This window comes from Pleurodeles waltl, chromosome 6 (genome assembly GCF_031143425.1).
Source record: "Pleurodeles waltl isolate 20211129_DDA chromosome 6, aPleWal1.hap1.20221129, whole genome shotgun sequence".
Taxonomy (NCBI): Eukaryota; Metazoa; Chordata; class Amphibia; order Caudata; family Salamandridae; genus Pleurodeles; species Pleurodeles waltl.
In genome coordinates this window covers 647,598,390-647,614,481 of record NC_090445.1, presented here as the reverse complement: position 1 = coordinate 647,614,481, position 16,092 = coordinate 647,598,390, and positions in this window count along the sequence as shown.

Here is a 16,092-nt window from a genome sequence, read left to right as displayed (position 1 = left end):
AGTACAATCCATGTCCACTTTGTATGTCCGAGCAGCATCACATACCTGCCAATGTCACAACTCTGAAATGTCCACATGAGGATTCATGGTGAAAGTACCTGAACATAGAACAAAACAGGGAGTATAGGCATGAAGCCTTACATATGACACACGTCACATAGCAGGCTTCTGGAAAACAAAGTACATTGCAATAAATCTGACACAAACAAATCAACATCATCAAGGTGGGGCTATGTCAAAAGCTATATCATCAAACAGCCTCCCTAACTATTTCAAATAATCAACTGCGCACGTTCTCACAACTACTGTACATTGTACAGCCAAGCTCATGACATCACATTCCATACTTATAATCATGAGAAGTTGTCGATGAGATCTTGTCACAAGTCAGCTCCTTTTTCTTCACCACTGTCATCTTCATTTGGCATTTCAGGATTTACATCCAGTGGCACTGCAGGCACCCTCCTCTGGGGTGTAAGGGATATTCCTCTGCAGGGTGAGGTTGTGGAGCATGCAGCATGCCACAGTGATCTAACACACCTTCCCAGGTGAGTAGAGGAGGGCTTCACCAATCCTGTCCAGACAGTGAAATCTGGCCTTCAGGAGCCCAAAAGCCTACTCCACTGCCTGCCATGTTTTTCCATGGACCTCATTGAAGTGGACTTCCCCTGGTATAGTAGGATTCCTTATCGGTGTCAATTACCAAGGACAGTTTGGATATGCTGTGTCTCCTGTTTAGGAATGGGTCATAAGTGCAACAATGAGTCACTCACTTCATGATTGTAGCACCTGACACTGCACACACGCAATCAGAACAGATGTGACTTACCAACCAGCCAGGCCCTCCACAGTGCAGTTGTGACATCAGCTGGGGTAAAGTGCTCTCCCTCATTATGAAGGAATCGTGGACTGATCCAGGGAAACAGGCACATATGTTTTAGATGTAGAGATCAGAGAAACAGACAACTTGCAAATTGATTGAATGGAAGTTTTTCCTGTTGTGATAGACTTGCTCAGTGCCCTGAGGTGGCACCAAGGCAACATGGGTGCTGTCAGTGGCCTGCACCACATGTAGGAGGCTGGCAAACCATAGAAGTCACCCTTCACAATCGTCAAATCCTCACGTTGGGGAACATGATATAGCTGTCAATGTGTTGCAACATTGCTGGTAAGAAATCTCTCAACACAGGACTGAACATAGGTTGGGACATACCACAAGATATGGCCACTAAAAGTTGGAAGGACCCTGTGGCCAGGAAGTGGAATACTGCCACGAGTCTCACAATGAGTGATATGCATGATGGATTGGTGTCTACCGGCATCAGATCTGGTTCCAACGGATGGCATAAATCCATAATTGTTTGTCTATTCAGATGGTATACTTGAATTATGTTGTGTTCTTCCGTGGTTTTGAAGGTCTGGCAACGGACAGTACACTGGAGCTTGTTGCATCCTCCATCTCCCTGGTTACTTATGTGGGAAAATATATGAGTGAGAGCATTAGTCACTGTGTCTCCACTAACATACATGATAAACCCCCAAAAAATCATGTGACAAACCATTTCAGACCTGAAATACATTACAACCAGTACACATCACAGCTGTCAACTACACAAATGTGACCCACATGGTTGACACAACATGTGTCCACAACATGGATTTGTGCAACACCCAACCACCTGCTACTCATTTGCCCCTCCAAATTTAACAGTATTTTCCGACTGCCAAAAATCTGTCAGTGGTGGTGGACAGTGTACTTCTGTCATATGCCATCTGTGCCCAGCAACACTAGACTGGTGATTGTGTGGTAGGACCTACACAACAAGACGGATTTGGGATGTTTGTGATGATCACATGCATATATTGTTGTGATGAATTTAACAGGGCCATTTATTGAATTTCCAACCTCAAAACTGGCAGATGCCTGACCTACTCCACTGGACATCAGGAACCACCCAAGAATGCCAGCGGAAGTCATCCACATGATGGGTGGTACCAACTGTGGCAGACACAGCCATAGGCTAAAGTTGTGGAGGTCACGGCCCAATGGCTATTGGCACCGGTGTTGATGACTGCATACGTGTACTCCGCATTTTGCAAAATCAGTCACTTGACTACTGACACTGGTGCCAGCAACACCTCCTGCTGTGTGAGATGCTATGTGCTGCCTCTGGGAGCAATCATGCCACGTCCAGCATATGAAAGGGCCCCTGCCTTCTTTCCAGAGAAGCTGGAGAGGCTTGTGGATGAGGTCCTTTCCATGTATGGTCGCCTCTGTGACTCACCAGAAGAGCAGGTAAGTACCTAATTGACACAATTGACTCTTCAGCACCATCCTTTCCCTCCTCATAGGTTACAGTATGGCCCTGTGTGCCAGTTAGACTTCTTGTGTGCCTGTTGTTGCAGTCTGTGTGGCATCAATGGGATGTACATGGTGCAGGTATTGGAGACCAGTACTATATGTTGTGGGCATTCACATTATATTGTGTGAAGTTTTTTGAGGCCCTAGATCTTCCTTGTGTTGGATGCATATAACTAGGCAAGGAGACTTTGCTGCCATAGTAAATTTCAGACAACCTGCATGTGCATGACAGCATGTGCTGTGCATGCATCTTGTCTGAGTCATTTCAGGATGTTATAAGCAATGTGTATTGTGCCAAAGATCTTATACCCCACACCTGGTGTTGCCAACCTGTGTCTGGAAGGCATATCATGACTCACTGTGCTCTTGAGGTTGCCACACAAGCCACAATGATGATGGCCACATGCTTTACTATCACGTATTGGAAGTGAGGGAAATCTGAGTGTCATGTAGCTTCTGTATGCTCAGCCTGCAGAGACCAGGCCCGCCAAATGTATCTCAGTATGGGACATACTCTAGGCTGTGGGAGAATAACTGTGGCTATGCAACTATGGCACTGTGCCCATTCCCTGTAGACCTGCAGATCCTGTCACGTGGCCAATGTGAGGCTCTAGTGTCAAAACTAGCCCTAAATTCCTCAGTCCATTGACTAGATTAGGAATGGGCACTGAGTTAAATTCCTGAACTAGTCCATATGTGCATTTTGCATCATTGTCAATGTGTGTTTTTGACTCATGACAGGACCCTCACTCCCACAGCTCTGTTGTCACCTTTACATAAGTCAGATTTGTCCAGTACAGGCATTTTGCACAATTGAAAAACCCACAGTGCAGATAGTGTGTAGATTCCAGGCAGGCCATTACATACAACTCAGTAGCTTGGTTACATAGCAGAAATTGAACCAAACATACCTTAGTATGTTGGATGCCATCTCTGTAGGCTTACCACATATGTTCAAAGGTGTATTATGTGGCACAGGTACATACCACAGAAACCCACCCTGAAGGGGCACAAGTCTATATTTGGTAGGCCAGATGTCCACACATGCATAGGGTAGAGACTTTCTGTGCCCACCATGCCAGCTGTCTCATTGTCACTCAAGTCTTAGGGTGAAGCCTGTACTATAGGAGTTGCCTGTAGGGACTGTATGCATTGAGCCAAAGCTGCTGAGTGTAAATATGTTTGGGAGTTTACCCTTCAGAAGCCACATTGGTGTGTAGTGTTTCATTGTGGCTCACATCACAGTACATTTTGCTGGAACCTGGGCTACCTGATGTCAGTAGGCTTGCTTAGCCATAGTAGACCATGAGTGGGGTAACGGATCAGCCTGCAGATAACTCCAAAAGTGTGTAGTCATGCCCCTGTACTCATCAGCATGTGTGCTTTACACTTGTGGTTTGTTGTTAAAAGTTTGTGCTTGGTGTTTCTGACATGTATGTGCAAAACCTTGTCATTGTAATCCTTTGATTTGCCTTTTGCATCCATACAGGTTGACCACTATCAGAAGAAGGGGATTTGGAGAGCCATTGCCTAGAAGGTGCGGACCCTGGGGATCCATAGCCGGCGGAGCGCCCACTGTCAGAAGAGGTGGAAGGACCTGAGATGCTGGGTATGGAAGATCGCAGAGGTCCAGCTGGGGGGTCCTACCAACATGGGCAAGGCACACACCGGAGCCTGACCCCCCTAATGGCCCACATTCTGGCGCTGGCTTACTTAGAGCTTGATGGGCATTTGAGGGGAGCACAGCAGCCACAAGGGTGGAAGTATAGGACATATCCCTGCCTGTCACATTGCCAAGTCGTTGTGTTAGGTTCCGATATCTCCCCCTGACAACTGGGGATGGGCTATGCCCGACACACAAGATGAGTAACTGTTTGTATAGGTATGGAAGTTGGTGCATACTACTGTGCCTTGCCTATTAGCCCAAGGGGCTAGGACACAACCAAGTACAGTCCACAAAAGATTTGCTCTCCAGGGCCAACACATGGCTGTGTACAGTGATCAATCAAGTAATGTTGGTTGTTGCAACTGTCCACTACTCTTTAGTGTGACAGCCCAAACAAAATGAAGTGATGGATCACTGTCCTCAGTCATGTGTCTGCTCAAGTGAGTAAATTGGCATTTGCCTCCCAGAGGCCACTTTTCTCCAGTGTGTCACGAGTGCTGGTGCTTCACTTCTGCCTGTCATGTGAAAGTGGCCATCATACATGTGACAGAGCATATTTTGTTCTTTGGGTGCAGCTACAGATCAATACTGTCCCTTGGTAAGTGGGAAATATCCATTGACATGATTTGTGTGACATCACTGTTGCCCGCTTTCCTTGTGCCTACATGTTAGCATGTGTTCCTTTCACTTTTGACAAATTATTTTCACTGCTGTTTCATGCATGGTCCAACTGTGTTCACAGGATGATTTCTGTATTACCTCACATGTGTGTGCATGCCAATATATGTTTGGAGTTGAATGTATGTCATGGGGTGGTGCCACAGACAGGAGTGTGTCGCCATTTATTGGTGAATCACACATGCCCTCAACCATCATTGCATGTCATTTGGCATGTGCAATTGCAATAGCATTGGTAGACTTGACAGCTAGGACTGTAGTTTTTACCCTTAATGTGCATTTGTATGCCATTGATGTGGCATCATGTAGCAAGGTGCTCTGCACATGTGAAATGTGGAAGTTTTGTTACCTGACTGTTGGCATGCATCATGGAGTGACTTGCAGTTGTGTTAGAATCATATATGGTTGTGTGCAACAATTCATCCACAGAAATCTTCATTTGTAGGGCCAAAATGGAGACTGTGATTTAGCTTCCCTTTGGGCAACATGGTTACGGGCTTCTACAAGTACTTGAGAATCTTTAGGTCTCTCCAACATTCAAAGGACTATGGGCAACTTCCAAAGCAATCAGAGTATGTGATTGTAAGGGGGGCTATATAAGAGAGGTAATTTCCCTGGGGCTAGCTGATTCATTGTGTTGTGGATTTTGGAGGCATATCTCCCTGGCATCTTTCATTATTTGTCTACAGTGTACATTCCCATGTTAGATGTATACTATATCGAGCAACATTAGTACAAACTCCATGACTCCATTATGACAATTTACACATGGTGAAGTGACCATTGTTTCCAGTGTGACATAGGTATTTCCATGTCCCCTTCTTCAGGCTACTGTACTTCTGTCAGCAACATGCCAGGATTTTGGACCATCATTCCTTATTATTGTGGTATTGTGTGTGTGACAAATAGATGCATGCATGAACTTATGTAGAATCTGTGGGAATGAAATTGGCATTGGCCTACTATTGTATGACAACAGGTAACTAAGGTATGCTAAATGAGGCAAACAATTGAAGGTGAGGAGGTCTCCTATTTGTTCAATGGTTACTGTGTTGCACAACTTCACCCATGCAATTGGAGTGGTCTGAGGTTCTCATTTTCCGGTGGTCAACTATTGACAATTCATGTGGCATGCATGCATATGCTTTGGTAAATGTAGGCAACACTTTCATGGAGTTTGTTGCTGGGGCCTAATTTACGTCATGATAATGATTGCTAATCACAGCTGTTGTTCAAGTGTGATCAGGAACATGTAGTAACTCTATTTCTCTTTGTATTTGCAGCATCATGCCAGGCACGTGGAGGAGACAGGGTGGAACCAAGTGGGTAAGCATCTGGCCATGGTACCTCCATTCATGACACTACCAACACGGAGAGACCGAATGGCTCAGAGGGTAAGGGGAGTGCCACAGAGGATCGAGCTGTTTGGATTCTACCTCCAGTGGTCACTCCCTAGTGATGGCGGACCCATCAGGACCTGCTCCTGTACCATCCTTGTCTGCCACCCCTATTTCTATTGCCACCCTCCCTGGTGCTCCCCACCCAGTTGTCTGTACCTTCTCACCCAAGAAGGTGGGTGTCACCTTTGCCCCAGCCACCCCACCCCAACCCCTATTATCCCTACTGCCCTGAGTGAGGAGGCTATTGACCTCCTGAGGTCTATCTCTGCGCGGTAGACTGTCATTGTAAATGCAATCCAGGGTTTGGCCAGCCAATTTCAGCAGGCAAATGCATACCTGGAAGGCATTCATAGCGACATGTCTGGCCTACCGAGATCTTTCCAGTCTCTGCCCTCCACTACCCACAAGCCTCCCACCCACCACCTCCCTCTTCCCAATCCAAATTCTCTATTTCCCCTACCTGTCCCAAGCACACAGACACATCCGCATGCACCCACGTCAACAAACACAAGCAGCACACATAGACACAAGCACCACAAGACGCAATGAAATGTAAGTACTCAACAGTAACCCACAGGCACCACAACAGTAACCATTTCAACAGATAGCCACACCAACCCCACCGACCCACACACCACAACCACCATACCCACAGATACTACCACCCCACCCAGTGACAAATCCACCACACCCAGACAGCACCTGCAATCCACAGACTCACCCACCCCACACACCATACCCTCAGACACCATCCCAACACAGAATCATCCACCATACCCACAGACACTACCCCAACAAACACACACACATCCACCACTCCCACATCAACAAGCACCTCCACTTCACAGCCCCAATACACACAAACAACCCCACTCACACACGCAGCAGACATCACCCAAACACAAGCATACTTCACACATACACATACCTGCAGCATCAACACCCATGGGCAAGACCACCACTCCCTCAACCTCCCAATTCCTAGTCCCATCTGATGACCCTACCTGTTTTCCAAAATAATGTTTTCCCCCACCCACATCCCAACCTATCCCTTCAACATACAAGTCCTCCCCTGTCAGGTTGAATTATTTACTTATTTATTTACTGACTCACATTACAGAAATGAAGGCCAAATGTGATACTATGCTGATGTTTATACATTTTTTGTTATTCGCAAGCCAAGCTTCATTCAAGTTTGTATATTGTGTAATATATGAGACCTTGACTTCTAGATTCCGGCTTCCTTTCCAAACGTATTTGGCATTTCCACCACTATGCCTATACCAGATTTTTGGCACAGGACACAGCACTTGGTCACACACACATACGCATGGGCATGCACTTATACATGCACACACAACAATCTAGACATGTTTCAAAAATAAAATACTCACTTCAGCCTCTGTTGTGATTCTCAGTCTGAGCTGGATGCCACAACATGCTCACACACGCTAGGGGTCAGAGGCCTTGCGTTTTGACCCAGCATTTATGATCACAGTCAGTGCTTGAAATGGAAAAATAGAAGTGCAGGTACTCTGTATGTAAGTACCTGCTTGTTTCTGAAAAGTGCCGGTACTCTCCAACTAAAAGCATTACGTGTTTCTTGAGAAGTGCAGGTACTCTACCTCTCAAAATAAAAAAGTGCCGGTACTCAGTACCGGACAGTACCGGCCTATTTAAAGCACTGATCACAGTGAAATGCAGGGCCTTCCAAAACAAGAACAGCCACAAATTCAGTTTATATGATCCACTTCTGAATACTTCAGCAGTAGCTCAGCATAGACAGAGCTACAAAGGTGCTTGACTACCAGAGTATCACGTGGACAGCTCCGCTCTCATAGGCTCTTGCTCAGCAGCACTGCATCTGCCAACAAGGCTGAACCTTCTCTGCTGCTCCTTTGAGTACTCTCAGGCAGTTAAACGGAAGAAAATAAGAAGTACTGATACCCAGTAACTGTGAGTACCTACCCATTAATGCTGCCGTTCTACTAGCAAACTCCCAGAGACCCTATACAAAGGTCTATGATTATTAAGAGCCCACCCTTTGTTAAAATCAATAGGCAGCTGTCTCTTGATGGTGAAAGCCCTTTGTTAAAGTCACCAGGCACTGTTTTTTGAAAGTGTTGATTCCTAGAAATATGAAACTCAATTGAGCTGATACATATAGAGCTGAGAATCAATTCAAGTTGAAAGGGAGCCTTTATCCTTTCCCAAGGCTGTTTTTCCCAACAACATATGTTGCTAGATACACTATTTTGTTACATATTTACTTGAGTCTGCGTTTATTGCTTTTGGAAGGCAGGGGGGTGGTGAGCACCATGGACAACAGGAGTGGGGGGGTGTGAAATGGGCAGGAGGGACAGCCGGAGGGAGGGAACAAGCAACACAGACAATGGGAAGGTAAAAAAACACTTTGACATTTCCAGTACTGCCCGCTGTTACATAGGCTTTCCTCCAGTGTTGTGGAGAGAACCATAATTGTGTTGCTGGGTTTCGTGGGGATTCTGTGACTGAGTGCTGGAGGCAAAACGACCAGTTGGCACCTGCCTGGGATGGCACACTGATACTATTTTCTCAAATTTAATTTTCTATCAAGGTGTCCTCCACTTCTTAAGGGTGGTGATAAGGATGGGATGCAAAAGCCTGCAGTCCCGAGAGAGAGAGGGTACATTGTGGAAGTATAACAGGCATCCCATCCCTGTAATTCATCAAAGTTGCCTCATCTTGCATCGCAGTAGCGCTTGGCGATCCAACCTGATGCTGGAAGGGGAGAGATCCAAAGGTTATTTGCCTGCTAAGTACTCTATTTCTGAGATGGCAGTGACGTGCAAGTGGAATCACCAGTGCTTGAATCCGTGACAAGGGAGAACTGGGAGACCAGCACTGTGTGTGTGCTGGTACCGCCAGTGCGTGTACTGTGGACTGAAAGGAGTTGCGAGGCCCACTGTATGTGAGGCTGCAAGCTGGTGCTGTTTTTGCTGGCATTTAGGGATGTGAGCCTGATCACCATGGAAATGCCAAGACGAGCTGCTGTACTCGGAAAGTGGTAGGCCGGGAGTTGGCAGCATTCAGTGACGCTTACCTTAAAATAAAGATTTTCCTAGCTTTAGTGAAGGAAAGTCTAGGTTTTATTAAAGACAGAGAGGCAAGTACTATGCTTCCTTTTTTGCTTAAATTTGATAGCAATATTACAACAAAACTACATCTCCCATGAGCCCATGGGAATAACAAATCACCAATGAAGTCATAAAAACAACTAATAGGGAGACTTCAAGTATAAATACTGTCTTAACTGTGAGCAACAATTCCTCTTTTCCTGCAAGAGCATGTCAAGGATAACAAAACATTGGAATAATTGCAAGAACAATAGGAGTAGCCAGTGATAGAGTAAAAAAGTCCTTAGCGAAATCCAATACTGAAGCTGAAAAGATGTTCAACTGCTACGCAAGTTGCCAGGAAGATAAAATACACCATTGATGTAGTCTCACTGATGTAGACAAATCCGGTGGTATGAACTTGGTAGAATGATGAACATCCATATGTTGAATTAGTAGATGCAGGGGGAAGTGGCACTGAAAACAAAATAGGGAGGGTTATCAAAGAGAAAGCTGTGGGATAATACTCGGCTCCGTGTCCTTGATAAAATCTAGACTTTCCTTTACAAAAGCTAGGAAACTCTTTATTTTATTACAAGACTGGAGGCTCCTAATATGCTTGTTTAAAGCATATTAATAACAGAGTTCGCAACATTAAAAATTGGTTTACAATAAAAGATTTTGAAAGTGGAAACATTAGACCAGTCTGCCTATCTGAGAATGTCCTCCAGTCAAGCACCCACCCAGAAGGCTTTAAAATACATAGCCCTCTCTAGTGAAGTGGGTTCCAAAAGAACTGGTGTCAATACCCGTTGGGGACATAATCCATCTAACCCAATAGGCAAGGGTAGAGGAAGACACAGGTTTAAATGTTCTCAAGAAGGAAATTAACAATTAGAGAGAGGGGGACATTCTCAAATCTCCAGTATTTGTCATATGTGTATTTAAACAATTCCCACACAAAGTTTAGGATCAGAAGGAAAATAGGGATAATGCATTACAGACAAATTTGTTTTTGTTCTTCTATGAATTCAGAAAGACACCCCAGAAAGAGAAAATTGTACTGAAGATACATCTAGAGTTCTAACATCAGATACTCACTTTGATGAAACTAAACATAACAACATTGTTAATTTTGCAGAAAGGTATTTAAGAGTAAGAAACTCATTATCCTACCAAGAAAGGAACAAATTCAAAATTAAATTAATAACTCACATTTGATTGTACTTTGCAGTAGGAGGATTAGAAAATCTTACTTCCTTCAAGAGAGGACAAATCAAAGGATGCTCACCGACGGGTTTCCCATCCACTCAAACATGTTCTGCAGAAATAGCAGATCTATAAGTATTTACTGGTCCGTAGGCCTTCTCTTAAGAAGCTAAGCAGGCTCACAAAATAATATTCAAAGTCATATCAGCTGAAAAGGGATCTGAATTCCTGTCCATACATCATCTACACCAGACCAGCCAGGTGGACTTATAAACTTTTGTTGTTCCTGGGGCCTAAGAGTGTTGGATGTATTGAGCAGCTTCTTCCGAAATTCCAGGGGTTCTCAACGCTGACCCGAAATTTTCCATGCCACTACAGTTATGGAATAATTGAGAATAATGTCAGAGAAAGACCCTCCGGGTTGAAAAGAAGGCTGGGAAAGGTTGGAATAAGAATTGGGAAATTGATTGACAATTCCAGAACAGAGGGCAACCAAGGCTGAGTTTGCCAAAAGGGTATTACTAGAACCAGCGAACATTGTTAGTGGCAAGATTGGCCAAAACCCTGGCTATCATCATGAACGGAGGGAAAGCATAGTTGAGGTGAAGAGACCAGTCTTGGAGAAAAGCGTCCGTGGGTAGAGCCTGCTGATCTAGTCTCAAAATGTAAAAGTGGGGAAGGTGTGAATTCACACGAGAAGCAAAACAAGTCTACTGACATGGTGCCGAATTTCAAAGAAAGGCTTTTGAACATGGAAGAATGAAGATGCCACTCGTTAGAGTCTTTGAGGTGTCTGGAGCACCAATCTTCTATGGTGTTCAGTTTCCCAGGAAGATATTGAGCTGGGACCAACAGTTTTCATTGTAGACAAAATTCCAAAAACCTTTAGGCTAGATCTGCTAATGATTTTGATTTTGTTCTCCAAGATGATTGATGTATTTTACTGTGGAAAGATTGTCCATTCTCAAAAGAATTTAACAACTTACCTTGTCTTTCACAAGTGCCTGAAGCACAAAGGAGACTGCAAGCATCTGTAAACAATGTAGTGCAGTGAGGACTCCTTCTCTGACCATTCACCCCAGTCAAGATGTTGACACACCTTGTGCCCCAAACTATCTGACTTGCAACGGATTATAATACTAGATCCAGGGCCGTAGATTGGACATTCTAAGTGTCCAAGTGATCTAGCCACCATTGGAGTTATGCTTGTGATTCCTGGTCTATGTGGATCACCTCTTAATAATGAAGATGTCATAACTGTAATCTTTGTAGGGCTCTATAATGTAAAGGACCCAGAAAAATAGCTTGGATGGAAGAGGCTAAAAGGCCTGCAATTCTTGAGAGGGACAGGAGGGATAATATTGAAAGACTGAGGACTTGCAGAATTTCATGTTTTATTTGATTTACTTTTTGTTGAGGGAGAAACAAAGAGGATGTTTTGTGTTTATTAGGAAACCCAGAAATTCGGTCTGAGATGAAGGAACAAGAGAAGATTTTTCCATGTTGACTAGGAAACCTAGAGAATCCAAAAGATGAAGACATGTCTCCAAATGACGCAGAAGGAGAACTTTGTTCTGGGCCATGATGAGGAAGTTGTCTAAATAAATGATCATTCTTATTCCTTGGGCTCTTTGATGAGCCACTACCGACTTCATTATCTTCATGAAGCACCAAAGTGCCAAAGTAAGTCAGAAGGGAAGAGCTGTGAATTGGAAGATTGAACCTTCCCATTGAAACTGTAGGAATTTCCTGTAAAACGTGTGAACAGGAATAGTAATCTAAGTGGATCATCCAATCGCCTTTTAAGAAGTTGTCCCTGAGATGAAGGATGGTCTCCATCTTGAAATGATTGTAGACTACATAATTGTTAAATATTCTTCGGTTTATCAAAGGACGAAACTTTTGGTGAAGACTTTCTTTCTTTGTCGCATTCTTTGAGATTAGAGAAAGAATTTCCATGTTGATTAATTGGGTTTGTTCTTGGGAAAATTTTAAAGGGGGGGAATATGAGTTTGATGGGGGGTTTGTAAAGGTCCAAGCCATAACCCTGAAATGTTTGTAGAACCTATGGATCTGCATCATGTACCAATTTGGAAGAAAGAATGGCAAACAATCTTCTGCAGGAAGAGGGCCAGAATAGAAATTTCCTACCTGGGATTTGGCCTCCTCTTTGACAGAAACCTCTGCTCCTGAATCCTCTACCTCTTTGAGGGTAGAACTAGGGTTTGTATTCCTGGGTGATTGCAGAGGAGCCTCCATAGAAATTGCCACGCAGGAGGCAAAGCGGTTGGTAAAGCAGCTCCTCCCTTTACCAGCCCTGCCAAAAACTCTGGAGCTGAAGATCTTTTTTTAGAGAAAACTGAGCCTTATCCATAGTGGCAAAAGTAGTCACATACTTGCTCACTTCTTTTATAAAAGACTCTCTGAAGAGCAACCCATCGGCCTATTGGCCTTCTTCTCTGGTGGCCAAGTTACCCAGCTTTGGATCCATCTTCAAAAATAAGCTTTTGCATCACTCTTGGGAAATGGAACAGTTTGTATTGCCCAGAATGCAAATTGGCCTCTGAGCCTAATTCGATAAAACTTCTGGATCAATTTGTGAGGCTTCCAATCTAGCTTTCTCAGCCAATTCTAAGACTCTGGTTAGAGGACCCGTTAAATCAAGAAGTCTGTTGTGACAATTTTACCAGGCCCTGTCTACCTGTTTTTTAGGGTCTCTGTCAAAATTTGAAAATAATAACACCATGTTAGTATCTATAGCAGGAGTGTCTGTAATGTTGTATGGAAGAGAAGGATAGGAGCATTCAGAACGTAATTTGTTCCTAGTGGATTTATCCAAAGGATGTCTCAAATGGAGAGAAACAAAGTCAGCTACATGATCAGATGGGAACCATTCCATAGAATTTGGATGGTGGATTAAAGTAGGATCAAACATTGGTTCCCCCAAAGAGTGAAATCTCTCTTCTTAGATGAATCACCCATATCCGTCTGAGAAATGTTGTGTCTTACCTCAGGAAGGCCAGGCCAGAGAGTGTGACTCTGTATCCTGGTCATTAACATCATCTAGATCATCTTGAACCATGTCATTACCCGTATCCCTCAACTGGGTAATATTCAGTTGAAGGGAAACCTTATCCACCATGTTAGAATCCTCACAGGGAGGAGGACTGGAATTTTAGGATATATTTGCATTATTTAAGTTTGAATAAACCTTAGAAAATGTGTGTTTCTTCACTTTATTTAATTCAGAAATATTATTTTGTGAGATACATTTTTTAAAAGAAACTTCCCCATTTTGGGACACCTGCAACATGAAAGCTGAGACAGCTTGCTTGACAGAGTCCTGATTAAAAGTGTTCAAACTGTCACAAAATTCCTACGCTTCATTATCATCAATGGCATTAGAGGTGTTTTTTTGATATCTTGAATAAGAATGTGTAACAACTGAAAGAAATAATTAATGTAGACTGGAAAGCTCACAATTACACCCAACAAATATATATATGATGTAAAATAAACAAATGGCCAAAGGAAAGAAATTCCTTAGCTAAACCAGAAATGGCTCAGAAGGGTTAATGAAGGCATTCAGGCAAGAGGCGTGAACAAGAGGAGCACTCTAGAGACTGAGAAACTCCCACAAACCATGTGGAAAAGGATAGATGTAGGACGACTTGACCCACAAATTTCTCTTGCTGGGAAGGACCTAGAGGAGACGAAAAGAAACACCTGGTGCCCAAGGAGGCAAAGTTACCACTTAACGTGTGCTGCAGCTAGTATTTCTCCACAGAGCAGGGGTAGATGCAGAATAAGCCAAGTGGTGAAATGTGTCTCCTCAGAATATGTCGGGCAGCAATGTGGACTGCGCTGGTGAAGAAGGTATCTCCTCAGAACTCAGAGGGCCTGTAATGAGGAGAATCTGTGCTCAAGCACGAAACAGACAGGGTTCCCGACAGAGGAGACAGCTCTACATTTTAAATAAATGAAGAAATCAAGTAATAAAACATAATTAAATATAATATATTATGAAAGGTAAATATATGTAAACAATTAAACTTATCTGGACTGTGAGCATCAGGAAAAGAAGAATTGTTGCTCATCATAAAAACAGTTTTTACACTTAAGGTCTCCCCATTAGGTGTTCCTTTATGACTTTATTGGTGATTTTCTCTTTCCATGGATACATGGGAGATGTAGTTTTGTTGAAATATCTTGGCTGCTATTAAATGAACGCAAGAAAAGGAAGCATAATATGAGCCTCTGGTCTTGTAATAAAATGTTGTATTGCATCCACTCATGCATTTCTAAAGATGTGGAGTCAGTGCTGGTTAGTGCAGCACAAAGAGAAACAAGACTAAAGTTTCATAGAAATAAAACATAGGAGTTTTCCTGACAACGTCCTGTAGCAGCCTGACAATAGGAAAAAGGACTGAAAAGCCAGTCATGTGGATGAGGAGAGTATGTCTACTTTGAAGAGAAAAGTTTAGAAATATATTTACTCTGAAGAGACAAGTCAATGGAAACTGGTGACTGTGGTGACTACCTTTTTTATGTTAGTTAATTTTGTTGTGTGATTTTGGTGTGAGTGAGTTAAAACTTCACATAATGTCTGTGCATGCAATAACAGCTCCCCTAGTGTTCCTGCATGAACATGGAAATCCCAGCATGAGAGGATAGGAGGAAGGCATTTGAGACCTATTTAGAGGCTGTGGAAGGAGATGTGTTTGCGGCAGAGAGAAAATTGTCTATGCTAAAACATAGCTTGGGAGTAGAAGTTAGGAAAGTAATAAAGTAATTGCCCATTTGTATGCCAATTAAAGTAGATGGTGAGAAGGAGGGAGGATCTGAGAAGGATGTCAGACAGGCTGGTGTTGGACTTCTTTGCTTATGCAGGGTCATCCCCAATCGTTTTGCCTCCTGCCTCCTATTTTTTCTGACCTGTTGCTGTTGGCTTTTGAACTCTGAGCACTTTACCACTGCTAACCAGTGCTAAAGTGCATATGCTCTCTGTGTAAATTGTATGGTTGATTGGTTTATCCATGATTGGCATATTTAATTTACTAGTAAGTCCCTAGTAAAGTGCACTAGGGGTGTCCAGGGCCTGTAAACAAAATGCTACTAGTGGGCCTGCAGCACTGGTTGTGCCACCCGCATAAGTAGCTCTGTAATCATGTCTCAGACCTGCCTTTGCAGTGTCTGTGTGTACAGTTTGAACTGTAAATTCGACTTGGCAAGTGTACCCACTTGCCAGGCCTAAACCTTCCCTTTTCTTACATGTCAGACACCCCTACGGTAGGCCCTAGGTAGCCCCAAGGGCAGGGTGCAGTGTATGGTTAAGGAAGGACATATGGTAATGTGTTTTATATGTCCTGACAGTGAAATATTGCAAAATGTGTTTTTCACTGTTGCAAGGCCTGTCCCTCTCATAGGTTAACATGGGGGCAACCTTTAAATCTGATTAAAGTGTAGATTCCCTTTGGGAGCGGATGGACATGTGGAGTTAGGGGTCTCTGAGCTCACAATTTAAAAATACATCTTTTAGTAAAGTTGATTTTAAGATTGTGTGTTTGAAAATGCCACTTTTAGAAAGTGAGCATTTTCTTGCTTATACCATTTCTGTGACTCTGCCTGTTTGCGGATTTCCTGTCTCGGTCAGTTTGGCAGTTGGGCTGGTTGCACCTCACA